The sequence below is a fragment of the Girardinichthys multiradiatus genome, chromosome 3 (assembly GCF_021462225.1).
Source record: "Girardinichthys multiradiatus isolate DD_20200921_A chromosome 3, DD_fGirMul_XY1, whole genome shotgun sequence".
Taxonomy (NCBI): Eukaryota; Metazoa; Chordata; class Actinopteri; order Cyprinodontiformes; family Goodeidae; genus Girardinichthys; species Girardinichthys multiradiatus.
This window is the reverse complement of record NC_061796.1, coordinates 42077363-42099241: the sequence shown is the minus strand read 5'-3', so window position 1 is coordinate 42099241 and position 21879 is coordinate 42077363. Positions and strand designations below refer to the sequence as shown.

Genomic DNA, 21879 nt, shown 5'->3' with positions numbered 1-21879 from the left:
AGGGAGTGTAAACAAGCTGATGTTAGCCTACCTCTTCAGCAAACTGCACCAGATAAAAACATTGTGAGGAGGAAAAAAAAAAGATAAAGCTTCGCACATTCCAGGTGATGCGCTGCTGAAACATATTCGCTTTTAACCTCGGTAACCCTATGCTTGCTCTGGCTGGGACAAACTATCTGTTGCTGTAAAGAAAAATGGCTGGGAAAGTTTGATATGTGATATTGATGCACTGTAGAGTGTGTGTGGATGTTTTTTATACTGTTGTTTTAGTGCATTTTGAAGCTACTTTATTGAGTTGTTTAGAATACAAATGACACTGATTTTTCATTGAAGTCTCTGACTGGAAGTCTATTCACAAATCTGCTGTTGACATAATTCTAAGCAGTGTTTTGTGCAGATAATTGGCATTCAATCAGATCCGTTGTGCAAATGCCGTTGACTGTCTAAAGGAAATGATCAGTCTTTAAACTTGTACCAGCACCCCCACAATGATCTGCCGGGCCTACACCAACATGCTCCACATCAGTGTTTTCCGCTTCAGTCAGAGCCCCTCTGATTTGAAAATGAAATGTGTAAGAGTAGAAACAGGCTAACTGGTCTGTGCCCGACATGTGCAGGAGACCCAGGTCACTTACTAAACTAAGGCAGTCTATTCAGCAGGAAGATCTTTTTAATTAGGCTATGTTCTTTTAATTAAGCACCCAGCATAATGTCTGTGTCCATTTGTTGCTCTGCTTTACTCAGGTGCAGCTGGTTGAAAATACCCTCTTTTGTGTCCTCACAGTTTCAGAGGTCCCTTCTTCTCATTAAACGTCTTCTTTCACTCAAATGTAGTTTTTTTCCAGCTTCTTCTCTAGATTAGCATGATAATACCCCAAAGAGGGTTGGAAAAGTAGGGAAGAGTTATTGTAGGGCTGCTCATCAGATTGAACATGTTCAAGACCCTGGTTATTATCATTCTGAATGCACCATCGGTTAAACTAACAGCCGGAATTCCGACATTTATCTCCAGTGTCATAGAATGAGTGTCAATTGCATAGGGAGCACAATGGCAAATTACAGGTTATGTCTTGCTCCTTGGAGCCTGAATTTCCCCAGTGTAATTATGCTATGCTAATTTTGACCCCCCCCCCCCATCCAGTTTCCACAATGGAAAGAAGGCTTTCCAACAGTTTGGATGAGAATTGAAACTCGAGTGAGTAAATTTATTAATTTGCACACATTGCCCACAAAACCTGAGCACCTCCTCCTTTTTTCCCCTGAGCCAAGGAAACATGTCACGAAGGAAAGTTTCAGCTGGAAGTTGTAGCCATGTTTCCAAAGACGGGGTCAGCTGCAGGTCAGGCCACGTTGAACTCCTTAGCTGGATTTATTGTGTCGTAGGTGGACAGGGTCAGGCTGCGCTCCTCCCCTCAACCCGAGAACTTTGCTAGTGTCAGACACGGAGCAGACACTGGCACGATAGACAAATCCCTGTCCCTCCCTCTAAAGAGATTCCCGCAGGGGTCAGAGGTCTCGTGTTAAGGGTAGTGGCATGACCTGAATACTGATTGATTTTTCTTAAGTCTGTACCAGGGAAGGGGGGGTCAAACCTCTTATCCTTACCCCCTGTGGAGATGTGGAATAAGTGAATTTGGCACAAAGAAAGAGGAAACGCTCCTGGTCACAACTTGTTTGACTTCTCCGCTCCACTGTATACCTCAGCGGGTGTGTGTTTTCACTTTAGCTGAAACAAGATACCAGACCACATGTTTTCACTTAACAGACAGCTGAGTGGAGAGAGGGCATGAGTGGTGTCTGTTAGTCATTTGGTGGGAGACAGAAAAGGCCACACTCCAAAGTTCCTCTGGAGGATTTATTACTTGTTTAAATACAAGCCCAGGCTGGCCATTTACTATTATATCTATCATTCCATTAGCAAACTTCTAAAGGATTGAAATGGGACTTATTAGTTAACTGTTTATAGTCATTAAGTAATTTTCATCTGTGTTGTTATTATTATTCCCATATTGTTACAAATCACAAATATTCAACGAACGCTATTTGTTATCACAAGGTAAACTAGATAGTGTAGTTTAGCTTTTCCTCTAGAAACACATCTTAGAAAACCAGACGACAAAAAATGAGTGTATTTAATATAAACTGGGAGAAGCTTTTACAGTCACAAAGTTACAATAATATCCATAATGTATAGTTTGGACAGAATCCTTAGTCATGTCATATATATTCATTTTGTTTTCCCAAGACTTTTGTATCTTCTCTGTGTTAGCTTTGACTTTTTTTCAAATATTTTATTCTTAAGTTTAAGCTCACTAGTTGAGTTCAAATGCCAAATTTCCATAAGACATTATGAAATATTAAATTAGCATGCTTTTTATTTTTATTTTATTTTAATGTTACACAACATGCAGAAGATGTTGGCTGCATGGCATCATACCTAAGGATATTTAGTGTGTGAAATGGAAGATGTGAGAGATCCAGGTGCTTTGACTAAAAGAGCCAAAATGTCATAACTGAGTAAGAAAATCAGATTAAAGGATGTCACTATTTCAGTATTGGACTGTGCTTGATCCAGATTGTTATTTAGCAAATTACAACTACTTTTTGGGTTTGGTTAAACAATAGCCCAAAAGCATATAATGTTAATAAAACTTGTTTCTCTCCTATAATAATTTTGTCTTTGAGCTGAACACCTGTTTGCTCGACAGACTGATCTGACAAAGCTACTTAATCAGGGTTCAAATAAAATTAAAATAATCCACATCTGGTTGGTGTGGTGGCAAAAGTTGCAATGTGATATTGTTCAATGGCTCAAAATCATCAATTATGAAAACGGAAACTCAGGAATAGGTTCTGAAAGAATTGTGGACTTATTTGGCTACATTTTGTTATTGCAATTCATTTTGGGTGAACCCAAGAATTGTCTTAACCACACATGGGCATCAAGTGTGCGGACTTGGGGAAAATGTGTTTGCTGATTCCCATGTGCAGGAAACGATAACTATAGCTTACATGATCTATCTTTAACAAGGTTTATCTTTGTGCATTAGAGAGATTCTACTAAGCTGCATAGATATATTTAATACATACAATAACAATGTCATGACTGAGGTTTCCACATTCCTTCCTCATCTTCCCAAATCAAACGTTCCATCACTTCCCTGAATATAACAGCAATCACATTAAAAATAATTAATATTTACAGTTGATTAAGGATTATGTCAAAGCTTTCTGGATTGAGAAACTGGCAAACTAAGATTTCGCCACATGAAACTCTTTGCTAAGTCTTATCTACAAGATACTCTCACATGTTGAGTTTTCCAGCTCCAGATAAACAGCTTGTTCATTATCAACCTCTCTTGTTCTGAAATCCTGGGCTGCTGCTGGCATGGATGAGTTCCCTTTGACTAAATCTATGTTACAAGGCCATTTGGAGTGACCTTGAAAATGACCACTCTTTAGGTTAAAGTTCACACCTGAGCTGTGTGTGGTTTGTTACAATGACAAACTGATATCAGCTGTTTAACTTCTTGGGCTTCCTGCTCAGTTAGCCAGCCTGTAATTGTTGCTTGTAGCTTGCTAACTGTATTTCTTCTACACAATGACTGACTATGTTTTTAATGAGTGGAAATATTTCTAAATCTCAATCATCTGTTGAAACAGTTTCACATAAAGTTTTTGTGGTTTTTAAAGCTGGAACCTTTTTAAATGTCTTGGTACACCTTGATACCAGTAATGAGCTCATGGATGGTCTAAGACTTAAGCCCTGATCATGCACCTTGAAGTTTGACCCTGGATTACAGCAATCTCTTTCTGCTACTGGTTTAGTTGGATAACCACATGCTGCCAGGCTAAAGGAGGTGGGAGAGAGGGTGTGGAGGGACAGAATCTTCATGCTAACCAATGCCCACCATCCAGGCTCATTCAGTTTATTCAGATGGTCTTCAAAGGTTATCAGTTTAATGATTTCTACCCTTCATTTCTCTGACTGCATATTGTTCGCTTCTGCTTGTAAAATGAAAACACAAATGCTATGGGATCTCTTCCACCACCAGTGTGTTGTTTGCATTGCAAAGAATAGTAGAGCCACTCCACAAGTTTAAGGCTTAAATATATTCCTACTTGTTTTTTTGCTAAATGCTGTTGTTTAAAGCTTGTGTTTAATTAAACAATCAAGCAAAGCAAGCATCCAACCTTACAGTAATGAATCAAAGTGCTGATTTTATTACTCCTTCAGTTGAGGGTTAGAACTTGATCAATTGCTTCCTGAAGGATACTAATCATAACACTCTATACATTTTGTCCACAGATGAATTTTAGCCCAAACGATGACTGCTTTTCCCGCATTGTCTCGCAATGCTTTGAAAATGTGAGAGGTTTGTGATGTCGAATTTTTCCAGAAATGAACCGATTACCTTCTCCTTATCTTTTAGATAACTACTTGTGTGAGACTAGCATATGGTGTAATCTACATCAACAGCCTTTCTGAGCTGCGCTACAAAGCACTCCCTATTAAATCCATGTAGTTGAATTTAAAGGCAATTTGCAGTCTGCAGACTGAAAATGCTTCAGAGATACTACAGTCTGGACCTTTTGTCGAACTGGCACCGGCATTTGTTTTGCACAAGGCCTTATCTGCTGTTTGATGTTTTTTTTTTTGGTTCTTTTTTCCAGCTTGTACTGTAAGTTGCCATAAATGGTGAACAGACACCCTGAACCGTTGAAACAAGAAAATAATGAACACATGCCTAACAGTATCAAATTACCCAGGATAAAGTTACTGATAAACAGAACATGGTTGTGCTTTCTATCTGGAACATTTCTGGGCCTCATGTAAAAAGGGAGTTAAGTGGAGAGTGGAGGAGGCTTTGCTGTAACCTTAAATGAACCATCACCAGTAAGTGACAGCCAGCTGGAGAGTTTAACAGTCTAGAAGATGCTGCCTCAGGTTTCCGGGTCAAAAAAATACTTAAAATGTCATTCATCAAAACCAAATTTTGGTTCGGAACATATTATTACTTTTTACAACATCTGCAGGAATCTCAATGAATTTGGCCAACAATCTTTGTCCTCAGGAATGTGTGAAGTACATAATAAAGTTTCTAAGTGTGAATTCTTTTGCATTTCAAATTTGCTTTTTGGCTTTAGAAAAGGATAGCTCACATTGTTTATTTCCAGCCCAAATACATGCTTGTATTTGTTTTATTCCATTAACTTGAAAACTCCTTTGCACCTACTCTGCATTTTTGCTTATGGAGATAAATAACTTTCCAGTGCTCAAACTTTGATACAGATTATTTTATGGAATATTATTTGTGTAATCTTGTTTGTAGCTTTTGTGCCAGAGAATCTGCAGAAACTTGGACAGTGTATGTCAATTTCATTTTTCTATGTAGAGCATTGGACATCTTGACAACAAACTGCCCACATGTGTGCAAATGTTTCACATGATGTTGCCAAAAATTCAGCTGAGAACTTACTAAGAGTGGATGTTGGCTATCAAAGAGTTGCCATGTTATTGGTTATATCTTACTGAAGGAGTCTTTGTTTTTTTCTTGCTCTGGCAAGGTGAAGACATTTTTCTTGGAGCAGATTGCCAGAGCAGATTGTGAGCTGAGATGCTATCACCACAATTGGCTAGTTTGAGCAGTGGGATTTGTCAAAAGATTTGGTTCACTTATTGCAAATGCATTCAGCATCTCAAAACATGCTTTTTTTCACTGAGTTTTAGCCAGGTAGCTTCACATTAACATGGTCTTTCATGGCTTTTTCTTGATAAAATGATGTGATTGATCTTCATAGAGTTTCATTGTTATTCATTGCTGGAGTTGGCATCCTTTGATAGAAAATGAAATATAACTGTGTTCAGAGTCTTAGGTGGCATCAGTTGCAAGCTGCTCAGCATTATGCCTGTGATACACACAAGTGTAATTCTCATCTTTTTTTTTTAACCAGATTCAGAGACAGCTGCATCTGAAGCCTGTTCCAACCCTGAAACTTACCTGTCTGCCGGATAGCTGCAGTCAGCAGACTATTTTAAAGCTATAAGGTAAGGGCTGCTGTTACTCTGTATAATGATATATAATTAAAAGTTGGAGATTAGATTAAACTTAATATAATGCAAAAGAGAGATAACTGCTCCCTAAAGACATTTATAGAAATGTTTTAATTAATTAATGCTTTACAGAAATGCTCCAGTAGGCAGCCTTGCAAAATAAGTCATTGATTTGCCTGTTAATAAAGCGTTTAATATTTGTTATTCTCCTATTGTGTGTGTGTGTCCTCCATGCAAGGACAAATTTGTGTCAGACACAGGAAATATATGTAAACAAATTGGCTTTTTATGAGAAGGAATAGAATCGAATAGAATATAAATATCATTGTCCCTCAGTGGGGAAATTTAGCTGTAGCAGCAGCAAATTAACAGGCATAATGGAAGCATGCAGATTCACACAAAGGTAAAAATATTAAAACAGAAAGTAAGAATTACAGACTGTGTTTATTGTACAGTCTCTTATTCTTTAGAGACTGTACAGTATGACATAAAAACAAAACTGTACAGTTATTTAAAAATATCATACTCAGAATAGTAGAAATGTGCAACTGAATAGGTTAATTTAATAAAAATGTACAAAAATATAAAAAATGTACCCAAGCATTTTAGTTGTTGCTCACCATAGTTTATAATCTTTGTCACCTTCAAGAACACTTTAGGGGTTGTTGTTTGCAAAGCACACTTGTCAAAGTAAGCACATGACAATTCAACCGCAACTAAAATAAGAAATAGATTTTCCTTACAATCGTGTGTCACTAATTATATGTTGTTGATAGTGATGAAAGAATGTATTTACTACAGTCATGACCTGGTAAGAGTTTCACACTGTTTATCCTTAAAGAAAATATGGCAGCTTCACATTAACACAGAAATTTCCACATTTAAAACAAAATTATAGAGTGAATTTAAGTTAAACCAGAATAGTAACAATTATTCCTCTTGCCAAAATAATACAACATTGATTATTACAGTTTTAATGTTTGAATTGGTTTTATTTTAACACACAACCTTGATGTAAACTTTGGAATAAGTTTACTACTAGGTTTAGCAGTAGGTTTCAGGAAAAGTGCTAAACAGCATTACTGTAATAAGTGTGGCAAGAGGCGTTCTTTTGTTTCCTGATGTATGTCTATTTTGCAACTGGAAATATTTTCAGCTGAATTTGTCTTTCCTGCAAGCAAGAGAAATTGCTATAGCCATCTTTGTGCCTGTTGACTGGCTGTGTGCAGCAACAGGTGGTCGAGGGGATTGTTGCACTATTCCATGCTCCATACAGCTGAAGAAAACGCAGATGACTCTGGCACTTTATCTGGCATCACAATAAAATCACTTTAAATAGTACTAATGTTATAAGCAGTTTGACTGGTATCAAGGTATACCAAGGTTTCAGAAACCTAAACTTACTACCATTTAAGTTTGCACATTATATCGCTAATCACTAATTTATTGCTATTGCAATATTCTAGAATTGCACCGCTCAGGGTGGCAGCAGGTTGGAGTAGCTCTGTTTTGATTAATTCTTTTTAAGAGCTCCAATTTCTCTTGCGGTGGGAAAAATAGAGGTTTTTTGGACAATTAACCTCTCCGTTATCAGTTGCCATGCAGGACTTTTGCTGATCCTATTTTTAGTTTTGGACATTTGTTATCATGCATCACCATAGCAATTGTATTTTACAACCGGGAGCAACTGATTAATATCTCAAAAGCTCAAATAATACTTCAGCTACAACCCCAAATCCCAGATGAGTTGAAAAGGAGGGGTCGTGGATGCAGAGCAGGAGCAAACAGAAGAGAGAGAAGAAGGAAGTTCAAACCATCTCTTATTTTGATTCTGATGGGCAATGTTAGAACGCTGGGTAACAAGTTGGATGAACTCCAAGCCCTACCAAGGACCCAGCCAGAGTATTAGGAATGCAGTATTATGTGTTTCACTGAGACATGGCTGCAGGATCATATCCCTGACAACAGCGTCTCTCTGCCTGGCTTTCTCACTATACGAGCAGACAGAGATTTAAAGAGGAGCGGCAAATACAAAGGAGGTGGACTGGCAGTACTTGTGAACAACAGATGGTGTAATCCAGGAGATGTTACTGTGAAGTGTCGTCTCCGCAGTCCAGATATTGAACTATTAGCAGTAAGTTTTTATCCGTATTATTTACCAGTATTATTTTTGCAATAGTATACGTTCCACCTTTAGCTGTTGCCGACACTGCATGTGATGCCATCAACTCAGTTGTTGCTAAGCTACAGACACAACACCCCAATGCGTTTGTGGCAATACGTGGTGATTTTAACCATGCTTCACTCTCTGCTACGCTTCCAATGTTTCAACAGTCTGTCAGCTGCTCTACCAGAGAAAAACAAAATGTTGTATTTGTTTTATCCAAAAATCAAGGACTCTTACATCTCTAAAGCAAGACCACCTCTAGCCAAATCAGATCACAATCTTGCTTTTCTCTGTTTGAATTATAAACCCCTTGTTCAGAGGCAACACGTAATAAAGAGGACTGTAATAAGATGGTCATAGGAAGCCGAACGAGCCCTGCAAAGTTGCTTTGAGGGTACAGACTGGGACGCTCTGTGCCAGCCACATGAAGAGGACATTAAAGCCCTACTGCGTGTGTAACCGACTATATAAACTTTTGTGTGAATAACACCATCCCCACCAGAACGGTGAGATGCTTCCCCGATAACAAACCCTGGATCACCAGTGACCTGAAGGACCTGCTTAATAAGAAAAAAAGAGCCTTCAGAGAGGAAGAAAGGGAATTATTGAGGAGTATACAGAAGCAACTTAAAGTCAATATAAGAGGCAACAAGGAGTTGTACAAGAAGAAGCTGGAGAGCAAGCTCCAGCAAAACAATATCAGAGATGTGTGGTCAGGGATGAAGAAGATCACAGGCTTTAAACAAAAAGAGGAAACAAGAAACTATCAGGACCCCCTTCAGTTTGCTTATCACGGTGGAGTTGAAGATACCATCATACACCTGCTTCAACAAACCCACTGTCACCTGGACCAAGCCAGCAGCACTGTGAGGATCATGTTCTTTGATTTCTCCAGTGCATTTAACACAATTCAACCTGATTTGCTTTGTCAGAAACTCCAGAAGACTCAGGTGGAGGCCTTAACAATCTCCTCGATCAAAGACTACCTGACAAACAGACCACAGTTTTTGAGACTGAAGGGTTGTGTGTCTAACCAGGTAGTCAACAGCACAGGAGCACCACAGGGGACTGTACTCTCACCATTCCTTTTCACTCTGTACACCTCAGCCTTCCAGTACAAGACAGACTCCTGTCATCTGCAGAAATACTCAGATGATTCTGCAGTTGTGGGGTGGATCAGAGATGGACAAGAAGATGAGTACAGGAAGGTGGTGGACCGCTTTGTGGCACATTGTAGAAACAATCATCTCATCTTGAACGTGAATAAAACAAAGGTGATGAGTGTAGAGTTTAAGAGAAACAGGAATAAGTCAAGCACTATTTATATCTTGGGAGAAGAGGTGGGGGTGGGGGAGGAGTATAAATACCTCGGTGTTCACCTGGACAACAGGCTGGAGTGGAGATGCAACTGTGAAGCCGTCTACAAGAAGGGACAGAGCAGACTGTACTTCTTGAAGTCATGAAGAAACTAAGTTGATTAAATGCCAGAACAGCAGATGTCAACCAGAAGCAACATTTTCATTGTAGTGGAGATTAAACTTCTTATTTATTCATTGACATTTATATTGTTATCACATCACCCACCAATATTATCATGTATATCGCATGTTTTCCTAATATCATGCAGTCCTAATGCCATTGTACATTTAACTTCATAAATGACAATTCAGTTCCTGTTAGTGAAAAGCACGGCAGATGACACTGCTTTGGTCTCTTCTGTGGATGCATGTGATCTGAATGGAAATGTCAAGTGTTGATCCTATCAGTGTCTCCAGCAATATGAGCTTTGTTGTGTCACTTACAGAGCTGCAGAAATGCACCTGTAACTTGAACAATCAGAAAAAGTCACTTTGTTCGGTCTAGAATTTAATTACAGAACTTTAGTGTGGACAGCAGAGGACAGAGCCAAGGAGATGACAGTGCGTCTCATGGGAAGGCTCAAGGCAGATGAGTGGCCAGATACAGACCTGCTGTGACCTTGATAGAATTTAACACTGAAAGGTTTAACAGCAGTGAAATGTCTTCAAGACAATACAGCGTCAGCACTAATTCTGTGTGCTTCTCTTGAGTTGTTTTGCTGTTAGACATGTTGAAGTGTGCATGTTGTCGTATCACTGGGTCATTGGGAGCACAGCTAATTTCATTTAGAAGAAACGTCCATTGTGATCTAATGTGCTTAGTTTTGGATGAAGTGATCACTTGACAAGAAATTGGACAAAAACTCAGCAATTTCACATGCAGTTAATTATTGTTAAGTTCAAACAGTTTATTTGGTAGCACATGTACCTTAGAATTAGGAATGGGTACCTTTCACATTTGAACAGATACAGTACCGATGCCCGGTACCTTGGAATTGGTATCGGTACTAAATGGTACCAATTTTTTGTATTTTTGTGTGTGTTTATGTGGTAAATAATCTTAATTTGTTCAAAAATAAAATCTAAAAATTTTTCAATTCAACATATTTATTTCTCAGTCTATAAACTTTAATGAATATATCAAAACAACATCCAACTTTTTGTATTGTAACTTCTCAGTTGTTTCAAACATTTCTCCCCTATGTTGCTGGCTGCAGACGATGAGCCGCTAATGGATGCAGGTGTGCTAAGGGTGCTGAATGCAGGAGTTGTAGCTGTACATCTGAGGCTGACGAAAATTGTACATTTTTCAGCCTTGAGAAAAATCTTGTGCTTAACCAGGTGCCTCAGATTAGAAGTATTTCCACCACTGACCTTGCACTTGACGTCACAAATATTGCAGCGAGCGTAATCTGCATTACATTTTGAAAAGTGGACCCATACTTTCGAGCGTTTATATCAGCCATGCTTTGTTGACAGTACCCGCGGCTACTGACGTCGTTAAGCTCTTGTGCGTGCAATGCTCTGTTCATGTCCCAACATGAAAAATTGTCAATTATTCCATTCCCTGAGTGTCACGATGATGTGTTTAGATACCAAAACATCGTACCGTTTGATTATATGTGAATAGGTAATTGGTAGTACTGACAAAATTTGGTCGGTACCAATAAAAGTACAGAATTTGGTACCCATCCCTACTTACAATGGCAAAATAAATTATATCTAGTTATGTAATATATTATAGCAGGGCACAGTTTAATGTTGCTGACAGTTTTTCACCCAGTTCTAGTTTGGGTTGGAAAAACAACATTAAGTTCAATGTTCTCCTAAAAAGTTACCAGCAAACATAAAAGTACTAACTTGAACATGTTTGTGCACAACATTGAGGACTGCAGTGTTTCAACCACTGTGATAAACTGAAGTTTGTCTTCTTCTCTTCATCTTTCAATGCAGGAATTTCCACACAAGAGTGAAAATCCTTCCACCAAGCTTGTTTTAATGTATTCTAGCTTTCAGTCTTTATTATCTTTGTTCTGAATTTGTTGTTGTAGATTAATTTGGCATATTACAAGTTTTACAAGAAGATTCAAATTCCAAACTAAGAAATATTGATGAAACATTTCAAAATAAAATAATTTTTTTGTAACATGTTTACTTGATTCTCTCTAAAGGATTGATGGAAGTAATGGATGTTTGCAGAGTTTTTGGCAGTACAGTAGAAAGCTCATGTCAATACAAGAATTGATAGAATTCAGGCAGCAGACAACGCCACCTGCAGCCTGATATCATGCAGGCTTCTCAGGCTTTGAGCTCACTTAAAGGGCAACCATGATCAGAGCTAGGAACTGGATGGTGGGTGGCGGGTGTGGAGGGAGTGATCGGTATGAGAAATAAGAGGAGACGGAGGAGGGTAGAGGTGTCAGCCGTATAATTGGGGTGAGGGAATCTCTAGGGTGGCTAGAGGGAAGCTTTATTAAGATCGCTCAAGTCTGATGTGCTTGCATGACCGCCTTGCCCGTCTTCGCACACCCACGCCTTTCCTCCATTTCCAAAAGAGACTTCGTAACAATAAAGTGGTGAAGGTCAAAGTCTTGAAGCTCCGTTCAGTCGCAGATAAGTCAAAAAACCTCGTTATTAAAAAAAGGTTGCAGAGTATGTATCTGTGAATTCTTTTAATAGAAGTCAAGTCTCGGTTTTTCATTGATGAAACTGTTATTCTGGCGTTTGGGTCAGAGGTTATTTAATTCTGTACCAGCACTACTTAAGTATTATTTTAAGAAATTAGTAAGATTTGCATTACCTCTTTTCATTTGCAATTTCAATGACAAACATTTTGTACACTGCTCATTTAGTTTTGTTTTGTGATCTAGTTAATGCCCTATTTGAAATGTTTTCAGAGCAAAGCATTTATGAAATATTTACAGTCCAAGTTTACAAAAATGCAAGCACAGATTATTTCTCTTCTATCTTGTTTTGGCTCACAACAGAAAATGACCTTCCCAGGCTACCTTCCCTTGTGACTGATCACACAGGGCATGATTCTAAGATTAAGAGCTTAGTTGCTCCGACAGCATATATTGATATTGATACTTTTTGAAGTATCAATATCAATAAATGAATGCTTTTGTAGAAAGATGCTTCCCTGACTTAACAGTGAAATAATTTGTTGTCTCACAAAAACAGATTTTGTGAGTGACACAACAAAGATTTTCTTTAAAGGAGCAGCCGGTTATGTGGAGAATTAGCAGACCCCACCCAGGATCTCTCCTGTAAATTGGTTTCTGTGAAGATCAGGGAGAAAATAGGACTAGGGTCTGTTTGCTCCTTTCTTAGTTGCTTGTTAATCCCCCACAGCTCAGGCCGCGGGTAGAGCTGCTTTCACACATAAGGCCCTTGTGGAAAATGGCGCCACTCCTCCCCCAGCCCTTTTTCGCCTTCTTTCCACTCGGTCCTGCAGGGCTTGTCTAATCCTTTGCCTGGACATGACAGGGAGACTGTCGGTTTTTTCAAAGCTGGCTGGACTTCAGAGTTGCAGGGATATGGGGACTTCAGGAGGTGGAAGAAAATTGGGTCTGCTACAAGCAAAGTCAGTGAAGGCTTCACCTCATCTTTTCTTGTACCAGTGCTGAAAAGTATGACAACGTGGTTTCACGCAGGCATTGTTGATCTGGGAGATGATGCTGTGAATGAAATTCTAAGAAATATTAGTTTTTGTAGCTTTTGTGGATATTTTTTCACAGCATCTATGGTAAAAACACAAGACAAATATGCTAGAATTAGTATAGTTTCAGATGCAGTTGTGTACAACTAGGGCTAAACCGATTCAAGCAACTTGATTACAGAAAAAAATCCTTTTGGCAAAATCAATGCTTGTTTATTTCATTAAACTGTGCACAGTTCAGTGGTCGACTATTTACAGTGATGATCGTTATTGTAAGTCACAAAATGCTTATGGTTACATCAGTTATGGTGGAGCAGGACTGTGGAAGAAAGTCAGGGAAAAGATTCTAAAATGTTGTATGTTTAGGATGATATGAGCAAACAAAGTCAAATAATGCATTTACGATTCTAGAAACGACATTACACATAGACAACAATAAATCAAGGTTTACAACTTTATTTCCATTCCATAACAACAATACATAATTAATAACTATTGGATTTAGTGTTCAATGTTTACTATTTCAAAATTCTGAGTATGAAAGTACTGTTATCCTGTGAAATAATTACATGTGTTAAAATGCCTTGATTTTATATTAGTTAATATAATATTTTTGATAAAATCTCTGGTGTCACAGAGGATACCGCCTCTCTTTAGCTCATTGGCTGTATGACATCACTCGACTACCACTCCTAAAAATCTGCTTATTGGCTGGCTTCCCCTCTGGGTTCAGTTTTGTGAGAGCATTTATTTTCCTGAGTTTGCAATCAGAGCCTTAGAAATGAATAATGAAGCTATGGACTCAACTTAGAAAACCGTTCCTGGCCTGTCTTTGGAGCTGCAACTGCAAAAAAAATTTTTAATAAAGTTGAATAATTTTTGTGTTAAGCTCTGTGAGATGCCATTATTGTATTTTTCACTCACATCAGTCATGTGTGACCTGTTCGTTTAAATAGCTCTGTTCCAAACCCAAAGTGAAGGACCTACAGCCATCTAAACCCTGCACAGACAAGCCCACCAACACTACCCTGTCTGAGAGTGACCTCTGAGCACTAACTTAAGCAGGCCAGTCCTTTGCACAGATGTGTCTAATGCAAAGAGACAGCAGATACAACGGTGGTACTGTGAGCAATTATTGCTACTCCCAATGTCAGACCCCAACAGGCCCTTTTCGGTTTGTCCTGAGTGGATTCTGTGGAATACTGGCAGAAGGTCTGTGACATTACAACATTTCATCTTTTTGTGTCAGAATTACCTTTAGGTCATAAAACTCCTAATTCGATAATGTTTCACATGACATCTGACATATAAACAGATGATTAGTTTAAGGTTTTAATCAGCTAAGTTCTTGCTGTAAAAAAACACCAGTTTTCCTCCGACTCTGTCAGCAAGTGTGTAGTTCACAATCACATGTTTGTCTTTGTTTTAGTTTGTTAGTTATGCATAGATATAAATTAATAGTAGTAATTTTATTTCTCCCTATTATTATCTTTTGTAAACTGTTGGATTCCCCATTGCTTATTCTCTTAAAACATATAATAAAAATTCAGTGCAGTATAAAACTCACTGGAAAAGGTAAGAAGTTATCCTCAGATACAATACATGTTATTAATAATTCATGAGGCCTTTCTGTAGATTTACTTATGGACATTAAATTAATGCCGAGTGTGAAGCGGCTGGGATGAAGATCTGCTCCTCCAAGTCTGAGGCCATGATTCTCGACCGGAAAAGGGTGGCTTGTCCTCTTCAGGTTGGAGGGGAGTTCCTGCCTCAAGTGGAGGAGTTCAAGTATCTCGGGGTCTTGTTCATGAGTGAGGGAAGAATGGATCGGGAGATTGACAGACGGATCGGTGCGGCTGCCGCAGTAATGGAGGCACTGTGCCGGTCCGTTGTGGTGAAGTGAAAGCTGAGCCGAAAAGCAAAGCTCTCGATTTACCGGTCGGTCTACGTTCCTACCCTCACCTATGGCCATGAACTTTGGGTCATGACCGAAAGAACGAGATCCCGGATACAACCGGCTGAAATGAGCTTCCTCCCTAGGGTGGCCGGGCACTCCCTTAGAGATAGGGTGAGGAGCTCGGCCATCCGGGAGGGGCTTGGAGTAGAGCTGCTGCTCCTCCACATCGAGAGGAGCCAGTTGAGGTGGCTTGGGCATCTATACCGGATGCCTTCTGGACGCCTTCCTCGGGAGGTGTTCCAGGCACGTCCCACCGGGCGGAGGCCCAGGGGACGGCCCACGACATGTCTCTCGGTTGGCCTGGGAACGCCTTAGGCTCCCCCCGGAGGAGCTGGAGGAGGTGTCTGGGGAGAGGGACGTCTGGGTGTCTCTGCTGAGTCTGCTGCCCCCGCGACCCGGTCCTGGATAAGCGGAAGATTACGAGTACGAGTAATGTTTAGATTTTTCCATGGTTCTTCTGACTGTCATTAATATATATGTTTTGGTGTGTCTTCCAGAGTCCCGACTTAATTCTCTGTTAAAGAACATGTGGAGGAAGCTAAAGATTGGGGTGATGGGAAGGAGGCCTTTTAATCTCAAAGACTTGGAGCTTATCACATCACTTTAAAATACCAGTGGCAAAATGCAAAAAGCTGATCAGTAATTACAAGAAAAAGATATCTTCAACATGCTTTTCTTTAATAAAACAGGAATTCAAATAGATACTTTTTTGGCAAAACTGCTTCTCCTTTAAGATCGTTATATTCTTAGCCTTTTCCTTCTAGAAACAAACGTCAAATGAAAATAATTTTAAATCTCACTCTGCCAGGGGTATAAATCTTTTTTTTCAGCGTAACTGAATGCCTATTCACTAACTCTAGATAGTATTTAACAAAGAATTTTTTTCACTAAAATATTTGCGCCATAAAGGGCTGCGTGTCCCTTTCTAAAAAAAGCTGCAACAACATTGATTTATCAAGGTTAGATTTAACCTCAACTGCATAATCTATAACTTTTCTCTAGCTGGTGGTAGTTCTTAACAAATTGGATGATCCAAAAATGGTTTAAGACTAAAAAACAGAAATTATTCCTAAAGACAAAGAAAAATTCTAAGATATTTTCAGATCTCTATTTTAAGATTATGCTCACAGGCAGTTTGTAGGCTCTGTCTTTATAATGAGGAAAACCTTCCCTGAAAATTTACAACGTAGTGAACAAAGTGCAGATGTAAAACCCTGAGCATCCTGATTTTATCTGCATTTCATTTTAAATGAACAGTAGCAATGATAAGGTAAACAGAAGAGAAAGCTCCACATCCTGTTATAATCCCACTTACAGAGTTAAAAGTAACTAACCTTTATGAAGAGTCACCTTGGAGTAAAATGTCCAGACAGATTGTTGACATCACAAATTCACTCAGGAGAATCTGTGAGCGTGCATTTTGTTCTGACTTTTCTATATGAGCTGCATGCGTATTTAACACCAAGATGAATAATGTAAATTCCTAAACCCCTGCAGTCCACTTAAAAGTAATTATTGTGTTGCATATGCAAATGCATCTGTTGAATAAATGAGACAGCAACTTGAGAGCCGTGAAGGCTTTGCAATCATTCTTCAGCGTAATCAAGGTCCTATATATGAGAGAACCTTCTGAACCATTAAAGCAATTAAGCCACTTCAACTAATAATGTTCATAATAAAAAAAAGAAAACATAAAGAAGGGTCCAATGCTTCAGAGTGAATAAAACATTGATTTATGAATATACTACTTTATTTTAATTCTGGACAAATTTATTTTGAGATTGAAATGTTCTTTAAAAAATGAAATGATTTAGGATTCTAGCTGTTTAGGACCTCATTTGTTGTATTTTCAATTTTGTAAAGCTGGAAGTATTTTCAGTGGATGACTGATCTGGCCCACAGACACAAATTTAGAAACAGAAGTCTTACTTCAGAGAGTAAGAGTACAGAGACCTACAGAGTGTGATTCTGCACTGTTTTGTTTAAATTGCGAAGGCTTCTTTAGAAACACACACACACACACACACACACACACACACACACACACACACACAATCACCAGTATATTTTGTGAACATCAGCAGCAGCATCTTTGGGGCAAAAGAAACAATCAATGTGATGCTGTAGAATGATGCAAAACGGCAAATTAGAAGCACAGTAATGGAAACAATGTTATGAAGAATAATTTTAAGTTTTGTCAGTACAGCAGTTAAAACATTTTATATAAAAGTTTTACCAGATTGTAAATTTGTAAATAATGGTATATCCTCCTGAGACCCAGCAATTCATTTTTTTACACTGTGGTACACATTAGTTTTTTCTTAATTTCTCATATGCTTTACACGTGACTCTATTGAGTCCTGATATTCCTTAAAGAGGACAACCATAGCTTCCCAATGATATGTCATGTGTGTGGGTGTGGCCATGCCAAGTAGCCTTTTTCTGTCTTTTGAAAATGGCTGCCATCTTGATGAGCACATTTTATGGAACAAGAAAAGGTGAGGATGATTTTCATATCTAAAATGTTTTTCAGTGTTATACTTTGATTGTTTTTAGTGAATAAACATCTAAGGAACATTTTGAGTGAGTTTCCAGGGCTCATCTTATTTATTTTCATGTGCAAAATGGCTAATGTATTCATGTTCACTGTAGTGCACATCAGGACTTACTTCATGTTTGTTTCATATTAATTTGGTAGACAGTTCTATGACAGAGTATGAGAGGATTCTCAATAGAATCTTTGAGGAATACTCATAGACCCAGCAGAAGAATCAGAATCAGCTTTATTGCCAAGTTTGTGTGCGCAGCAAGCAAGGATTTTGACTTCAGAACACTTTGCTCTCAGCAAAGATTTATTTTCTTAAGAAAAGACATAATGTGAAATCAGTCCAAGTATGCATGGTGTTGATTCTGGGAATATGACAATCAAGTGTTCATCAGAGCAATAGCCTGGGGGAAAAAACTGTCTTTGTGGCAACTGGTTTTTGCAGACAGTGCTCAGTAGCACAAGCTTTACGGTAAAACTTTGTTTGCAGGTTGTGTTGGGTCTACAGAGATTTTAGCAGCTTTTTCCTTGATGCTAGACCTGTATAAGTCCTGGACAGAGGGAAGGTCAGTCCTGATGATCCTTGTTGGAATAATTGTATATAGATTTATCTTACATTTTCTCTTTATTACCTTTGCTATTTGACTTTTATAACCTTTCATGTTGTATGTGTAAGCAAACATGTGATAAGTTGTTTGCGGCAAGGAGGAAAGGTGGAATCGAGATGATGCAGTCACAGTTGAGGACATCACAAAGACAATGGCTGATTGTGCTGAACAAAGATTGCACATCTCGTACTCATACTCGTCATCTTCCGCTTATCCGGGACCGGGTCGCGGGGGGCAGCAGATTCAGCAGAGACACCCAGATGTCCCTCTTCCCGCTCCTCCGGGTGGAGCCCAAGGCATTCCCAGGCCAGCCGAGAGACATAGTCCCTCCAGCGTGTCCTGGGCCGTCCCCTGGGCCTCCTCCCGGTGGGACGTGCCTGGAACACCTCCCGAAGAAGGCGTCCAGGAGGCAACCGGTATAGATGCCCGAGCCAGGCCCGGGTTTTTGCCTCTGCCACAGCCCGGGCCGCAGCACGCTTGGCCTCACGGTATCCGTCAGCCGCCTCAGGAGTCCGACAAGCCAACCACAGCCGATAGGACTCCTTCTTCAGCTTGACAGCATCCCTTACTGCCGGTATCCACCACCGGGTTCTGGGATTGCCGCCGCGACAGGTACCGCAGACCTTACGGCCGCAGCTATGGGCAGCAGCATCGACAATAGATGCGGAGAACATGGTCCACTCGGACTCTATGTCTCCAACATCCCCCGGGATCTGGTCAAAGCTCTCTCGGAGGTGGGAGCTGAATACATCCCTGTTCGAGGGCTCCGCTAGGCGTTCCCAGCAGACCCTCACTATGCGCTTGGGCCTGCCAAGTCTGTCCGGCTTTCTTCTCCCCCAGCAGATCCAACTCACCACCAGGTGGTGATCAGTGGACAGCTCAGCCCCTCTCTTCACCCGAGTGTCCAAAACAGGCCATTCCTCCCGATCACGCCTCTCCCGGTGTCGCTGTTGTTTCCCACGTAGGCGTTAAAGTCCCCCAGCAGAATAATGGGGTCCCCAGGAGGGGCACTATCCAGCACCCCTGACAGGGACACCAAGAAGGCCGGGTACTCCGCACTACCGCTCGGCCCGTAGGCCGAGACAACAGTCGGAGACCTATCCCCAACCCGAAAGCGTAGGGATGCGACCCTCTCATCCACTGGGGTAAACCCCAACACGAGACGGCTGAGCTGGGGGGCAACAAGCAAACCCACACCAGCCCCCCGCCTCTCCCCGTGGGCCACTCCAGAGTAGAAGAGAGTCCAACCCCTCTCAAGGAGATGGGTTCCAGAGCCCACGCTGTGCGTGGAGGCGAGCCCGACTATTTCTAGTCGATATCTCTCGACCTCCCGCACAAGCTCAGGCTCCTCCCCCCCCCAACGAGGTGACATTCCACGTCCTTAGAGCCAACCTAAGCATCCGGGGATTGGGCCGCTGAGGTCCCCACCTTCGTCCGCCGCCCAATCCTCTTTGCACTGGTCCCTCACGGTTCCCCCTGCAGATGGTGGGCCCACTGGCGGATGGCCTCGCGTCTCTCATTCAGGCTTGGCCCAGCAGGGTCCCGCGAGGAGCAACCCAGCCACCAGGCGCTCTCCAGTGAGTCCTGACCCCAGGCCTGGCTCCAGGGTGGGACCCTGGAGCCGTACCGGGCAACGTCAAGTGCCTCGATATTTTAGTCCTCATGAAGGATTCTTGAACCGCTCTTTGTCTGACCCGTCACCTAGAGCCTGTTTGCCATGGGAGACCCTACCAGGGGCATTTAGGCCCCAGACAACATAGCCTCTAGGATCATTTGAGCGCTCAAACCCCTCCACCACGTTAAGGTGGCGGTTCATGGAGGGGAAGGGAGGGAAGATTGCACATATCTTAAGATTATGGAGATGATGCAAGCATGTTAGTAAAGGATAATGGTGTGTATGACCTATGTCACGTTGCTGTTGTTTGTTTTCCCCCATCCTTTAGAGCAGCAACATTCATTGTAACTTAGGACCACCCTAAATAAAAAGAGGATTCGGAGAGATGCTTTACAGAGCGGTAGGAGATTTGTAACTGAAAGCACATCACTATCCGTTCTCCTTGCAGCGAGTAAGAAACGAATTATTTTGTCTTTCTCTTCTTTTTGTTATGTTATAGGTATTTTAGGTTGATTAAACCTGACAATCCTCTCTGTAGATGACCTGATTGTTTGTTGCAGTCTTGACCTGTCCTGTTTTGTGATGAGCCAAATCACACTGAGATGGTGGAACACAGGACAGACTGAATTATGGCAGTGTAGAAGATAACCAGCAGCTCCTGGGAAAGGTTGTACTTCCTGAGTTGCCTCAGAAACTCAGGAACAGTGGTTCTGGTGTGGTCAGAACCATTGTTCTGACCAGATCAGTGTACCAGCCAATCTACCTCCTGTCTGTATGTGGACTCATTGATGTTCTGGATAAGTCCAATTACAATGGTGCGTGAAGTGCCAAAAGTTAATTTGTATCACGAAGAAAGCACAGTGCTTGATCCAATACCATCAGTGAGAAAACTTGAGGACACCCACACCCAATGTTGCATCATCATTTTGTAGTGTTCAGTGAAGCTGTTGGAGCTGCTAGATGCCGTTATGTGCAACTTGTTAACACATTTTTTGAGATTTCAGTGGAGCTTTCCATAGCTGGCTTTATTATGTCCAATGCTCGACATCAATGAAGTCCTTTTCCCAATTAAATCTCAAAACATTTACTGTCTGGTGTAAAATGTTCATTTTGCTTGTTGCACCTAATAAATCTGTCAGCAGAATCCTTAATTTTCCTGTTAAAACGTTTTACTGGGAGAATAATTGCTAGATTTGTCAATACTGAGAATAATCATAGTTGTAGCCTTTAAATAGATGATTGGATTGTTCCAGTTTTTAATTAACCTGTCTCACCCACCACATACACAGTGAGGCAGGGACTCCAATGACAATAAAAGCCACTGGTTTATGGCTGCCCTTAATGCTTCATGTGGTTATTGACCAGAAGCTGTTGGCGTAATGTGGGCGGATCAGTCTGATTAGTTGTATTGACCGCCAAGCAGTGAATCTTGCCCTTTTCATTTAAACTTTTTTAATAAATGGCTTTCATCATAAATCTAGTACAAACATTTATGTGCTTTGCCATCAAAAAGCAGTTTAGAACAGGTGGTTCAATGCCAACATCTACTGACCTTTGTTTAAGAGGGTGTTATATTTTTTTCATAGCAGATTTAATCAAATGTTTAAATCAGACCAGTGATGATTGGTTTATTCAGATCCATTGTAATAACCCAGGCAACATGAAGTAGGCATTTAATCATGAATTTAGGATATTTCTGTTACTGAGCTCTGCTTTGTTTTGTTTGCTGAATGGAACATATTACAACCACACTAACCAATCAAGAGTTTTCAGCTACATTGTAGCTATGTAGGCTAAATTAATAATAATTCCTGCAATGTCAATTTGCACCAGGTGAAATTTAGTTATGTTGATTTTCAAGTTCTTATGATTTGACTTGCTGGGAATTTTATTTGGTATATTTGGTTTTGTTG

The 21879-nt window shown here is 40.4% G+C and overlaps 1 protein-coding gene across 5 annotated transcripts in view; it reads left to right on the top strand.

Annotated features, from left to right (window-relative positions):
- The window catches only part of sema6e (sema domain, transmembrane domain (TM), and cytoplasmic domain, (semaphorin) 6E), a 260656-nt gene that overhangs the window by 48111 nt on the left and 190666 nt on the right, over positions 1–21879 (top strand). For 4 of the 5 annotated variants that reach the window (XM_047360694.1, XM_047360693.1, XM_047360699.1 and 1 more), the window contains one exon: positions 5956–6049. The exons of the other annotated variant lie outside the window; for it this stretch is intronic. The gene's annotated coding sequence lies outside the window, so the exon portion shown is untranslated. The remainder of the gene's footprint in view (positions 1–5955; positions 6050–21879) is intronic. 5 annotated transcript variants of the gene reach the window in all.